This window comes from Aotus nancymaae, unplaced genomic scaffold (assembly GCF_030222135.1).
Source record: "Aotus nancymaae isolate 86718 unplaced genomic scaffold, 86718_ANA_hifiasm-v0.15.2.pri h1tg000007l, whole genome shotgun sequence".
In the NCBI taxonomy this organism is placed as follows: Eukaryota; Metazoa; Chordata; class Mammalia; order Primates; family Aotidae; genus Aotus; species Aotus nancymaae.
The window spans coordinates 5,063,084-5,078,180 of NW_026988418.1; the positions used below are offsets into that span (position 1 = coordinate 5,063,084).

The 15,097-nt window shown below is 46.1% G+C and overlaps 1 protein-coding gene across 2 annotated transcripts in view; it reads right to left on the minus strand.

Moving 5' to 3' along the window:
* Positions 1–15,097, minus strand: part of HIVEP3 (HIVEP zinc finger 3) — a 404,917-nt gene that overhangs the window by 106,328 nt on the left and 283,492 nt on the right. For both annotated transcript variants that reach the window (XM_012434700.2, XM_021673366.2), the window contains exon 3: positions 6,107–6,305. The gene's annotated coding sequence lies outside the window, so the exon portion shown is untranslated. The remainder of the gene's footprint in view (positions 1–6,106; positions 6,306–15,097) is intronic.

Consider the following 15,097-nt stretch of genomic DNA (forward strand, 5'->3'; position numbering starts at 1 on the left):
CCATTCAGAGCCAAAGAATGCTCCTTCCTGCCACAGGCGTTGGAAGCTCTGGGTGGATCTTAAGCAGCAGACAGCAGGGTCAGATCTGTGTTTTACTTTTCTGTTGCTCTGGGATGATGTTGGGATGGGCTGGAGCAGGCAAGCCACGGGAAAGGGAAGGTGGCTGGGAGCCTGGTACAGTTGTCCATGTAGGGGATGGAGATCAACAACATTGCTGTTTTTTATCAAGAGATTCATTAAGAGTCGCTGTGTGCCCACACCGGGCTGTGCCCTTTCCACCTATTCATTTAATCTGCAAAGGAACTGCTGATATAGCCAGAGTTGTTATCTGCACCCTACTGATGAGGCACAGAGAAGTGAAGGCACTTGCCCAAGGTTACGCGGCGAGTATGTGGCAGAGCCCAGATGCAAACCCAGAGGGCCGAACCTGAGCTGGGGCCCTCAAGCTCCAGGGCTTCAGGATCGAGCATGTTTTTGGCAACCGATCTCTTCGAGCCTCCCCGGGAATACACAGAACACAAATCCTCTAAAGGAGAAAATCTACCCCGGCCGAGTCAGGCAGGAAGTGGGAGGCAGCAGTGTGGCTATTTTGGAGAAGCGACACGAGAAACCACGAAACTTCCTACCTGTCCCGTTTTGCTCCCATCTGTCCTCGGAAACAAGGCTGCCCCTCTCTTAGATAAAAAGGTGTTTCTCCCCGCACAGTGGCTCTGCCACTGGTGGTGGGAGAGAGCGCACTAAGCTTAGCACACACTTGCTATTTTTAAAGGGCTATATAAACAAACAGGGCTATGTAAATAAGAAAAAAATGAGGTCATCCTTTTAAAACCTAAAAATGTCCCTTTTCTATGGGGTGAGCAGCACAACCTCAGAAAGCACAGGGCTTTTCTATCCCCTTGAGGCTTGTCTAGCCCATGGCCTCCCAAAACCACCAGGCCTGGCTCTCTTCCGTGTACCCACTGAGAGAAGGGCAGGCGGCCGGGAAGTCAGGACTCCTGGGTTTCATTCCTGGATCTGTGGGCTCTGCCTCGAAGGCCTAAGGCCAGTGTCCAATTCCAGCCACCACTGCCCTGGGGCCCCGACATCCAATCCCACGCCGGTCACTCACAAACACTGCCCATGCTCCAGGCCCTCCTCCTCCTGTGCCAGCCCTGGCTTGGCATGCTAACCCTCCCGGCCCCTCTGCTGTCCTTTTTCCTCCCCTCTGCCTCACACCTTGACCTGGTGAATGGCCACAGAGGCTCTCTGCATGCCGATCAGAAGTGACTTGTATGCTCCCCACCCCGCACTTCTTTGCACACGTTACCTTGCTCCATGCTCTTCTGCACCTTTTCTTCCTAGGCGCTGGCTAGAGGTCATTACAGCAGCCCCGGGAGCTGAGTTTGCTCATCAGCAATTGCTGGGAGACATCCCACGCCTCGGCAGAAACTCACATGGCCTCCCTGGGTTGCCAGAGTACCGTTTCCACCACTGACCTCACTCTCCACAGGATCACCACAACTTCTCCCCTCCCCATCTCTCCTCCTTCACCCCAACTCTCAGCATCCGTGGCCCCTCCGTTATCCTCAAGTACAAAAATGAGAACCACCAATATTTGCTGAAGGAGTTGTCTCCAAATTGTGATCCATGAAAGTGTTTCAGAGGCTCTTCAAATGTTCCATGAGAATGTTATTCTAAAACTCAGTTTGACCCCTAGTTTAACAGAAAACGAGCACTTACACACATTCAGACGTGTTCTACAGCACATCGGAACACACCGAGTATAGCCAACAGGTGCCGCTGGTTTAATTTGGTTTGTGCAGACCTCAGATTAAGGTCTGGGTAGATCTTATCCTTCAGTGTGAAATGTGTCTTCAGTTAGGAAGAGTGAAGCTCTTTACTAAGTATCTTTGTGTTGTTGTTTTTTTAAATTCAGGACTTCATAAGCTTATGTAAAAACATACAAGCAAGTACACTCTGAAGCTTTCAATGATAAGAGAATATATTATGTGGATTATCATGAAAATATCTTATAAACTATTGTGGGGCTTCCTGGCTGACTTGTGTGTGTAATATGAAGGAATTCAAGCAGTTGTTTGACATTGTAACTGATGCAAACCAGAATTCCTTTCTACTCCTCCCCAAATGCCCAGATAATGTTCAACTGAAGACCATTCTGTGGCTCTAAGGTAAGTTGTTAACAATCCATTACCATTCACATGTTATGGGTGTGATTTAGAATTCCTTGGCTGGGCGCAGTGGCTCACACCTGTAATCCCAGCACTTTGGGAAGCCAAGGTGGACGATCACAAGGTCAGGAGTTCAAGACCAGTCTGGCCAAATGGTGAAACCCTGTCTCTACTAAAAATACAAAAATTAGCTGACAAGGTGGTGGGTGCCTATAATCCCAGCTACTTGGGAGGCTGAGGCAGGAGAATCGCTTGAACCCAGGAGGTAGACGTTGCAGTTAGCTGAGATTGCACTGCTGCACTCCAGCATGGGTAACAGACTAAGACTCCATCTCAGGGGGAAAAAAAAAGAATTCCTTAATACTTTGCAGCCAAGCTAAATGAAACAAGGAAGAAAAAGGAATATTAGATAGTGCAGCTGATACAGTAACACAGCGATGATCTAGGACAGAGGTCAGCAAACTTCTTCTGTAAAGGGCCAAGGAGTAAAAGCTTTAGACTTTGTGGGACAGACAGTCTCAAGCAGCTATAGATAATGCTTACATAAATGGTGTGACTACGTTCCAATAAAACTTTCCAGAATCAGGCAGCAGCCTGGATTAGGCCCACAGGCAATAGTTTGCCAATTCCTGATCCAGAACCGCAGATTTCACTGTGTTTGTGCATCAAAACAGAGGCATCGCTAATAACATAATAAATGACTTTCATAATAAATAATAAATAATTGTTAAAATAATAAATAAATGTCAAAAACTTAACAGCCAGGTGTGGAGTGGAGGTCCATGCCTGTAGTCTCAGCTACTCAGGAAGCTAAGGTTGGAGGATCCCTTGCGACCAGGAGTTTGAGGCTGCAGTGAGCTATGATCATGCCACTGCACTCCAGCATGGGTGATGGAGCAAGACAGTATATATATATATATATATTTTTAAAGTCTTTAGCATCTGACTTAAATTAGACTAAGTCTAAAAGGCAATAATTTGGAGACAAGAAAAAGAAATAAAAATGAGAATCTTTAAACAATGTTAAAAATGCAAACTTAAAAAATAAATGTATTCATAAGCCATCACTTTAACCTGTTTTATATATTGACATTCCATGCCAGATTTGGCTTTTAAAAATAGCTTCTAAGACTATAAAAGCTTGAAAACTGCTCAAGTTTCTCATTGCTGAGAAATTGCTTCCATATCCATTTTCAGATGAGATTTGCTCCCTAGTTCCTCATTCAGAAATCACATTTATTCTGGAGAGAGCCCCCCATCAGGCCCCTTCTGAAGAGCGGCTGTGACTCCACGTTTCCCTGCCCTCAGTCGTTCCCCACACAGCCGTGCCCAAGCCTCTGATGGTGCTGATGGGCTGCCCGCCCTCCCCAGCACCGGGCACTGGCAGCACTGTATGCCTTCGCCTTGTCTGGGTGCCGTCTATCCCAGCTCCTCCCTGGTGATGGGGAGGGCCATGCCAGCAGTGGCCACGATCACCTGGACTCCAGCAGCACCAAGTCAGCACCTCATTAATCACAGGAACTTTCTTCCCCAGGGAGAGCACAGACAGGGGCGGGAGCCAGGTTTCTCGCTAGAACTGACAGCTCATTTCCCTCTGGGCAAGTCCCATAATCTACAGATTCTTCCAAGCAGCTGGCTGAGCTCACACGGACAAACAGAGAGTCTGGGGAGGGGACGGAAATGCTAGGTCTGCAGAGGACCCGCCATCTGCACTCCCCGGACGGTTCCCCCATATCTCTGGTTTGCATCCCTCAGAGGCTTCTGCTTCTAGGGTAGTTCAAGAATCTGTTGTACACCTCGCGGAATGAATCCAGACCCCGTCCAGAGACTGCTCATGAAACCCCTAAGTGGCTGTGATATGCACAGAAGGAAACAAGCACTACATCGAGGTACCAGGAAGTACCCCAGGATACAAGCCAGGGGCCCCACTGGTTACAGCATAACTGATTCCTATGAACATGTAGATATTGCTGGGGAAGGGGTCATCCTGGAAGCTGTCATTGCTTTGCTTTGGGAAGCATCTTGGTGGAGAAAAAAGTGCTGGGTCTTTTGTAGCCAGAGGTTCTGCTGCTTACCCTCTGTGTAGCTGTCTTTAAGCTACTCAGCCTCTCTGTGCTCAGTTTCCTTATGTGCACAACAGGGGCAACAGGACCAGACTCGCTGAGGTTTGGAAAGGACTTGAACCTGTCTGTGCAGTGCAGCAGCATCAGTCCCTGTGCTTTACCCTGACCTCAGGGACGCAGCACTGGGGCCAGAGTGCAGGGCATGCAGATGGCACAGGGCTGCAACCGGGAGAGCAGGGTGGTGGTCCAACTGCCCACACATGCCAGAAGGCTGGCTCTCATTTGGGGAGCCCTTGTTACATGGCTGACCACATTCTAGGGGCCTTCCTCAGCAACCCTGTGAGGTGGGTATCACTGCCAGCCTCATTTTGCAAGTGAGAAGGATGAGGCAGAGACGGAGCAATTAGCCTCTTAAACCAGTAAGTACCTCACACAACCAGTAAGAGTCGGGGCTGGGATTTGAACTCAGGGTGGGTCTACACTGTTAAGTACAATAACAAACATCCCCTCTCAAAATAAGGCTCCAATGCCCAGTTCTTCCTTGGAATCCAGGGAACGAATGATTCCTTTACCTCCTCAGGAGAACTCTGGTTGAGGCCTGGGGCTGGTAGGCCCAAGCTGTCATATTGTGAGCAGAGGCCCAGGCCCCAGCCACCCCCCAGTCCAGGCAGCAACAGCGATGCCATCTCCGAGGGCTGCCTGTGGCCCCATCCCCTTCTCTATACAGCGAGGAAACTTCGGCTTTCTGATAAGCAGAAGAGTCACCGCTCCTGGCATGCCAGGCTGGGAAAAGTCACCTTGGAAATCACAGCTGGGCCCACAGACCCAAACACAGAATGGGATGAGCATCTCCAGGGCCCCAGAAAGAGGACCTGGAGTCCCCAAGCCTTGGCTGCATCAGAATCAGCATATATTCCTGGGTCCCCAACCCCTAAGAGTCTGATGCAAAGGGCACAGGTGGGCCAGAAAACTCCCTCCCTTCCTTCCTTCCTTCTTTCCTTCCTTCCTTCCTTCTTTCCTTCCTTCCTCCCTCCCTCCCTTCCTTCCTACCTTTATCCTCCCTCTAATCCCCAGCTCTCTGGGTGATTCTGGTTCTCCACACCAGAGAAAACATCCAAGGACTTGTTCTTGACCCAATGGGCTTCTAACACTGCACACCCAACCTGTACTGCAGCCTGAACATCTAGCCTGAAACCACAGCACATACCTGAAGATCTAAATGCATATATAAACATAAGCTGATTACCAGGCCTCTCCCCAGGCCCATCTGATCACTATCTTGGGAGCTGGTGCCCTGCAATTGAAATTGCTGAAATTCCAAGGATCCTTGCCCCAACCCTGACATCCTTTCAATCCTTCATCACCTGGGGAAGGTGGGGTGAGAAAGGGGACTACAGACCTGCTGCTATGTCTCTAACTCCTGTGGTTCTGCTCTGACTAGGCATTGGGTGGGCAGTGGGTGGTCTTCAGGCAAGAACCATTACGTGGGAGAACAGGGTGGAGCTCTGTCTCTCAAGAGGACACAGTTGGACTGGCTTGTGGAGGCTGTGGCCCCTCGAGAGGGGCGGTGGGCCTTTAAGAAGAGTGGTTGTGTCCTTTGCTAGGACAGAATGGAAACTGAGGAACTGGGGGGCAGGGCTGCATTTCAAGGGAGACAGCCTGGGGAGAGCAGGAGCCAGGCGCTGGCACTCCAGGTATCTACTCCTGACCAAGGAAGGTTGAGGATTTCCAGAACAATTTTTGCAGAGGCATCAGGAAGGCAATGATAACACTAATAATAACTAATACATTTTAGAGGAAGAGCTAAGCAGGTTCGTGCAAGACGACCAACATGGCGCCTGGCAAGCATGCTCAGCCACAGCCCCCGTTTCCCACCTGTGCTGAAGGCACCACTTCCGATGACCGAAACTGAAACGCTGTTCTCTCTGAAAGCCAGCATTCATGTCCACTCCTGCGGCAGCCGCCCTCCTCCTAGGCGCCGCTCTTCCGACCGGAGGGGCGGGCTTGCTTGGCCGGGACCCCACGAGGCTCCTCCATGAACTAGGTTGAGGCTGCTGGGTTTGTGCCTCGGATCCTGCAGGAGATGATTGAGAAACATGGTCAAAGAGCTTTCGTGGTCAACTTTTTTAGACACAGAACAATCCTGCCTGGTCTGGAGGACCAAGCCCCCAGCTCCTCCCAAGCGGCTTTACTTGGTGGAAGGCCTGATCCCTACATCCTCCTACTTTGCACCTAACACTTAACTTCTCTGAGCCTCTATTTCTTCACTAGTGTGGTAGGCAGAATTCTCAGAAGGCCTCAAGATTTCCTGTTCCCCTGGTACACCGGCCCTGCATAACCCCCAGGACTGTGAATACGATGGATGGTTGGGTCATGTTACAGGGCACAACTGACCTTAAAAGTGGGGGATTATCCGGGCCTGACCCGATATGAAAGCCCTTTTAAAACAGAGTTTGCAGGAAATGCCATTCTGGACATCAGCCTTGGGAAAGTATTCATGGCTAAGTCCTCAAAAGCAATTGCAACACATAGAAAAATTGGCAAGTGGGCCTAATTAAACTAAAGAGCATCTGCACAGCAAAAGAAACTATCAACAGAGTCAACAGACAACCTACAGAATGGGAGAAAATGTCCACAAACTGTGCATACAACAAAGATCTAATATTCAGAATCTATAAGGAACTTAAACAATTCAACAAGCAAAAACCAGATAATCCCATTAAAAAGTAGGCCAAGGGCACGAATAGACACTTCTCAAAAGAAGACACACAAGTGGTCAACAGACATGAAAATAATGCTCAACATCACTAATCATCAGAGAAATGCAAATCAAAACCACAATGAGATACCATCTCACACCAATCGGAATGTCTGTTACTAAAAAGGCAAAAAATCACAGATGCTGGTGAGACTGTGGAGAAAAGGGAATGCTTCTATGCGGTTGGCAGGAATGTAAGTTAGTTCAGCCGCTGTGGAAAGCAGCTTGGAAATGTCTCAAAGAACTTGAAACAGAACTACTGTTTGACCCAGCAGTTCCATGACTGAGTATATACCCAAATGAGCTAACAAAGGAAAATAAGTAGTTCTGCCAAAAAGACACATGAACTCGTCTGTTCACCCCAGCACTATTCACAATAGCAAAGACACGGAATCAACCTATGTGCCCATCAATGGTGGATGAGGTAAAGAAAATGTGATGCGCTGGGCGCGGTGGCTCACACCTGTAATCCCAGCACTGTGGGAGGCCGAGGCGGGTGGATCACGAGGTCAAGAGATTGAGACCATCCTGGTCAACATGGTGAAACCCCATCTCTACTAAAAATAAAAAAAGTTAGCTGGGCATGGTGGCGCATGCCTGTAATCCCAGCTACTCAGGAGGCTGAGGCAGGAGAATTGCCTGAACCCAGGAGGCAGAGGTTGCGGTGAGCCAAGATCGCGCCATTGCACTCCAGCCTGGGTAACAAGAGCAAAACTCCGTCTCAAAAAAAAGAAAAAGAAAAAAAGAAAATGTGATGCATATATACCATGGAGTATTATGCAGTCATAAAAAGAACAAAATCACATCCTTGGCAGCAATAGGGAGGCAATTGGAGGCCATTATCCTAAGAGAATTAATGTAGGAACAGAAAATCAAAATCAAATACCATGTATTCTCGCCTATAAGTAGGAACTAAACATTGGGCACACATGGGCATAAAGATGGGAATGACAGACACTATAACTAGTGGGTGGGGGAGAGAGAGGGAGGGACAAGGGCTGAAAAACTACCTGCTGGGTACTATGCTCACTACCTGGGTGATAGGATCATTCTACCCCAAACCTCAGCATCACACAGTGTACCCAAACCTGCACACGTACCCCCAAATCTAATACAAATGTTGAAATTATTTTTAAAAAGTGGAGCTTTCTGTGGCTAAAAATCACAGGAGAGGAAGTCAGAGGGATTAGGATCTGGAGAAGGCTTCACCATCCCCTCACCACCTTGAAGATGGAGAGTCATATGGAAAGGACTGGTCCACAGCTTCCAGGGGCTGAGAGCAACACCAGCTGACAACCAGCAAAAAACAGGACCTGAGTCCTACCACTGCAGGGAACTGAGTCATGTCAACACACTGAATGAGCCTGGAAAGCAGAATGTTCCCCAGAGCTTCCAGCTGAGAACCCAGCCCGCCAACACCTTGATTCAGCCTGGAGCAGAGAATCCAGTCACTCTCTACCAGACTTCTGCCCTAAAGATCCGTGAGCTAACAATGGGTGTTATTCTAAGTCACTAAATTGAAGGTAATTTGTTATGCAGCAAGAGAAAACTAATATAGCCTGGAAAAGTGACTCATATTCAGGCATTGGTGGCAATGAAATACAATAACAGACATAAAAGCACATTGTAGTCTCCAAATCACAAAATAAAACAGGACAATGGAGGTCTGTGTCAGGGCAGAGCTCAACAGTGATTCCTGAATGAAACACACAAATGAGGATCGGTTTTTAATAATTGACTTACCAGGAGATTGTAAGGATCAAATAAGGAAATACAGAGGAAGGTACTTTGTAAACTAGAAAGCCCAAGTTGTTTCAGTCAGTGGTGGCGTGGCGTGTCACATCCACGCTGTGCTCTTTGGATGATGCTCTGGTTTGCCTGCTCCGGGCAGTGTGGTGGGATAGATGGGAATGTGGCTTCCAGGGCCAGGTATACCTGGGTTCAAATCCAGTCCTTCCACTTCTGACCTCTGCAGCTTTAGAAAGTTGCTTTGGCTTGCTGTGGCTAGCAAGGGAGGCTAAAAGTGGCGAGTGCCTCCCAGGGTCCGTACTTTAACTACTCTGTACATGGAAAGGGGCTGGAACAACGCCTGGCATGGCCCACGTAATTGCTCTGAATATTAGCTCAGAGTGGGACCCAGTAATCTGGGTCTGGAACCTGCACACAGGCCTGGGGCACTGTCACCCTTCTCCTCTTGGGCATCACGCTTTTTATTCACACAGCCTCAGAATCGTGTTCGGCAACCATATCACACTGCTGATTCCTACAGAGCATACAGGTCACAGAAGCCCCGCTGCTGTCCCCTCCCCAATGTACCTGCTGCTATGAAACCCGGCCAGCCCCATCCTACACCCAGGGCAGCATCACACCACCACAGAGTGGAGAGCCTTGCTCTGTGGCTCTATCAGTCGGTTCCTGATTCTGCCGCCCAAACCAGCCCAACTTCTCACTACTCTGTGGGTTTCCATCCTCCTCAGTCTGACCTCATGCCCTCCAATAGATCGCAGTTATTAATCAAAATGGTCATGCTCTCTTCCTCCCAGTGTGGAAACACTCACTTCTCAGAACATGCTATTCTACAAACACAATCCATGGTTTCCTCCCCTCTGAGCTTGGCTCAGACAGTCTCTTCTGCACAGAATGCTACTCTCTCCCTCCACAATCGTGCCTACCTGGCTGAATCCTGCCCATCTTCCTCAGGAGGCTCAGCCAGCTCCCACAAAATTGGACCTAAGTTCTGCTTCCCCAGAATACCCAAAGCACATTTTCTGTGTGTCTCCTAAGAATACATAACAGCATCCCCTGTGCTCAGCCACTGCTCTAAGCCCTTCTAGATTGCACACAGCTCAGGCAGGGTCGTCTGACTCACTCCCTCACCCCGAGTGTGGCCGGCCACACACAGTCAGGGTGAAACAATTCTCCTTAGCTCCCAGTTTGGTTGTTCATTCATTTAACAGGTATGCACTCAATGCCTATTTTGGGTCGAGCCGGGCTGTAGGTGCCAGCGTTAATAGATGGCAAAGATTCAGTCCCTGTCTTCAAGGGGAGCATGGAGTAGGCGAAGTCAATTTTGGTGGTGTCTGAATGTGTGAGAGAGAGAAAAAATAAAGAGGATATTTAAAACAAAGGGAGTTGTGTAAGAAGAGACAGACCCCCAAATGGCCAGAATGTTCAAGGAAATTGCATGCTGTCCACATGGCTGGAGGTGAGGGGCGGTGACAGTGGGAGGTGCTGAGCCGGGGCTGGAGCATGAGGGTTTGACAGATGAAGTGACCTGGACGTGGTGGTGCTGTGGAGTGAGGTCATTTTCATCAGTGAGGTCATACAGCCGGGATGAGGGGTGTGGCTTGAGGAGAAAGGATCAGGTGGAAGGAGAGAGACTTCTTCGGGCTGTGGGCGTGAGGCTGGTGTCACCGACTGCCCACAGTCTCCTCCCCTGTGGCAGGTCAGAGGGCCACCCACCACACTCATGTCCCGGTCACCAGAAAACGTCACACATACCTGACGGCCTAGATGGCAAACTGAGCCCATCTATCTCCCTCTCCTCCCCGCAATGCCCCTGAAATAAAGGGAGAAATGTACAAATAAGAACAGATCCACAGTAGCACCAGCTGGCCAGAAAGTCCGAGGGAAAACAGACGAGTGGGAGTGACAGGAAATCTAATCAGAGCGAAGCTGGCCTCACCCAGCTGGGCAGGGAGGGCCCACCTGCCAGGCACCCCAGGACTTGCTCAGAGCTCCTCCATGGCAGGGCGGGCTGGAGGGGGGGTCCTGAAACACCCGCAAGAAGAGTGGATCCTCTGAGTTTCCAAAGAGACAGAAATGGGAGCTGGGCAGGGAGGTACTGGGAGCAGAAAGTACCTCCCCACATACCTTTCTGGCTTTAACTGCATGATTTTAGTATCCCAGGAGCCTCTGTCTCTGACAAATGGCTTGATTGTTCATCACAGAAACCTCCTACTCTACAATCAACAGCTGGTGCTCTAGGATTCTTTGAATCCCTTTCCTGGGCTCAAAACTCCTCACCTCATGGCTTCCACCAGTCCCAGACTACTGAGTTCCTTATACAACCCTAACCAAGCCCTCACACTGACACACCCACCTTAAAGGAAACTTCCAGTCTTCAGAAAACCCAACCTTGCCTCCCTCCTCCCAGACATGCCAAAGCTCCCTGAAATTGCCGGCCTCCCTTCAGCAAGTGAGTAATAAACTCAGCTTTGCCTTACCGACAAGTTGTGTTGATGATATCTGGGGAGCTGGGATTTGACAGTCTCTACAAAAATGCTGGGAATCAGATTGACATTCAACTTGATATCTGCATCATTTACAACAGGGCAAAGACCTCCCAGCTTGGAGGAAAAGGGGTTAAAACCCTTAGCTCCGTTACTCAGCCAAGTCTCAAAGCCAGAGAGAAGTACTAAAATAGTGTGCCACCCACCACCCACACATCTTTTCTTAAAAAAAAATTACTCAAGGAATTACTCCAAGGAAATAAGAATTGTACCAGAGTAAGTAATTCAAAAAAGGACAAGACAGGATATACAAGAAACAGGGAGAAATAATAAAAGCAGAACAATGTGAAGTCAAGTCTCAACGAATGTTGATAATCATGATTCTATCTTGTTGGGAATTAGACACCATTTAATTCTTGACACGAATAGAGAAATTTGTGTAAAAACTAACCATTTCTAGAAGAAAAGTAAGATGCAAACCGTTTAAACCGCTGTGTGGGGAGAGGGGAAGGGATAAACAAAGGAACTTCTATTAATTTAGCCAGGCGTTGGGAAAGGAAAAATTAAACAGTAAAGAAAAAGTATAATAAACACAAGACATAAAATAAGATGACAAAAGATACAGTAATGTGAATAAATTAAGTTACTTTAAATTAAGAGACCAGGCTGGATAAAAGGAAAAAGAAAACCCACCTGTATGCTGTCTGGAAATAACATACTTAAAACAAATTGACAAAAAAGATAGAAATCAAACAAATGGAAAAAAGCAAATGGTAACAAAAATAATGTGAGAAAGTCAATATTAATATCAGACAAAATGCAAAATGTTAATTAAATACACTAAAGTGGGGCTTTTTATATTGCTAAAGACTCTGTTTCTCCAAGAAGATACAAAAATCATGAACTTTTGGCTGGGCGTGGTGGCACACACATGTAATCCCAGCACTCTGGGAGGCTGAGTTGGGTGGACCACGAGGTCAGGAGATAGAGACCATCCTGGCTAACACGGTGAAACCCCATCTTTACTGAAAATACAAAAAATTAACCAGGCATGGTGGCACGCACCTATAGTCCCAGCTACTCAAGAGACTGAGGCAGGAGAACGGCCTGAACCCGGGAGGCGGAGGTGGCAGTGAGCCGAGATTATGCCACTGCGCTCCAGCCTGGGCGACAGAGGGAGACTCCGACTCAAAAAAAAAAAAAAATCATGAACTTTTACTCTCGTCATAAACATAGAACCACAAAATGTATAAAATAAGACATTCTTGGAACCACAAGGAGGAGGTAAAGAAAGAACAGGAAATGTCTTGAGCCTTATTATTTGAAATTTGATGGTATAAGTAACCTCCAAAGAAGAATACAAAGGGTTTGAAGATGTAGTTAGTAAGTTTAACTTCATATATATTCAAGAAATAGAGAAAACACTTTTTCTCAAATGTCCATGTACTAGACTGCAAGAAAATCTCAAATTCCATAATGCACAAATTGTACAGGCCACAGCCTCAGTTCTTGATGAAATAAAATTAGACATTAACAAACAGCAAGAAATACATAAGCAAATGATGCACATGACAATTTAAAAATGCTTTTCTAAAAAACTCTTGAATCAGAGGACAGCAAAGCTATCATAGGATAATTATAAATGTACAATATTGAGAACTCTACTTTTCAAAATCTGTGTAGTGCAATCAAAGCTGCATCTAGAGAAAAATACAAAGCTTAAATGTCTTCACGATAAATTAAGAAAGGTTGAAACTAAATGACTTAGGCACATAACCCAAGAAGCTAAAAAACAATGAAATAAACCAAAGTAATCGAGAAGAAATGAATACAGTTGAAAATAAAATAAACAAATGAGAAAATGACAGCAACCACAAACTGCAAACTAAGCTTTCTGAGAAGACCAACAAAATGGGCAAATTACTGGCAGACTGACTACCAGTAATGGCAAAGTCACAAATAAGCATGAAGAAAGCTGATGTAAACATACACATGAACATTCGAAAAATTTAAGAGAATTTGTTACGTAACTTTGTCAATGAATTTACAAGTAGATGATTTTCTAGAAAATCACAAATTGTAAAACTGATGAAGAGGGAGAAAAGCTACGTAGACTCTAATAACTACAGAATAACCTATGGAAGAAAAGGCTGTCAAAGATGGAATTCCAAATTAGCAGAGACAGAATGGATTATTTAAACAAAAGCACTAGGACAACTGGCTGTTTATTCACTCAACAAATATTTACTAAGAACCTACTATATGTCGGGCACTGTTCTGGGCACTAAGAATTCAGCAGTGGACAGAACAGAAAAGGTCGGTGCCCTTACGGAGCTGAGAGTCTGGAGAGGGGGGATGAGTAACAAGCAAACCAGCAGATAAAACAAATGGCATGGTAAATAGTGGCAGGCGTCATAATGAAAATTAAGCAGCAAAATGGGGTACAGAATAAGGAAGGGTGGAGAATGCTATTTTAAATAGGATACATGCCTATGTTTAAATAGGCATGTATCCTATTTACATAGACATAGACATACAGAAATTTATAGCATAAACATACAGAAATAGCATAGACATACAGAAATTTATATGGATTAGAGATACAAACATCCTATAAAAACAAATTCATGAAAATACCAGAACTATTAAAATATTTCTATAATTTAGTGTATTTTCTATAATTTCTATAATTTGAAAATAACTTTCAAAGCCCACATTGGACCTCAGTGCTCTTAATGGAAAAGATTACTAGATCTAACTACATAAAAATATTAAGCACTACATAAAACAAACAAACAAACAAAACCCAGTTAATCAGCAGTTAAAAAGCAAATGACAGATTGGATAAAAATATTTGCAACTATATGAAAAAGTGTCAATATCCATAATAAGTAATAAGCACCCACAAAACAGTAAGACATATAGCCAATAAAATGGGGAAAGAAAATGAACAGATTATTGCTTAAGAAATAAAAATTACTAATAAAGATATGCAAAATGCTGGCCTCATTAATAAGGAATGTGTGTTAAAAATGTGGATCACTTGAGGTCAGAAGTTCAAGACTAGCCTGACCAACATGGTGAAACCCCATCTCTTCTAAAAGTACAAAAATTAGCTGAGCATGGTGGCACACACCTGTAATCCCAGCTACTTGGGAGGCTGAGGCAGGAGAATCACTTAAACCCGGGAGGTGGAGGTTGCAGTGAGCCGAGATTGTGCCATTGCACTCCAGCCAAGGCAACAAGAGTGAAACTCTGTCTTTAAAAAAAAAATCAGTATGACCTTTTCCCATTTGGTTAGCAAAGAGGAAAGTGATTGCTACCATCAAGTGGTGGAGAGAGGAGTGGTCATCAGATACTTCTCAAACACTGCTGGTAGGGTGTAGATGAGGAGGATCTTTTAACCATGTCTACCAAAATGTATGTCGATTCAGCAGTTTTTCAAGTGTGCACATACATCATTATACACAAACATACACACACATGCACACATATGGACGATCACTGTAGCACTATTTTTTAACAGTGAGGGTGGATGCAGCCTTAATGACCATCAGCAGGAAATTGGTTTAATAAGTAAATGATGATAAATAGACACAATGGAATAGTCATGGGAACATAACTTTTCTTAAAGATAAACATATACTCCTACCAATAATAGAGATTTATTGTGACTTTGTCTGTGTGTCAAGCTTTGTCTAAGTGACGTATAAGCTTCAGCGCTTCTCACGGGTGGTCTCCCTGCCCCACCAACAGCCTGCCAGATGGAAGGTGCCACTTTTGCCCCCATTTTCCATCTGAGACCTAGAGAGGCTAAGGCCTAACCAAATGGTGAACCTTGGTCTCTTAGACTCTAGAGCCTGCACTCTCGGTTGT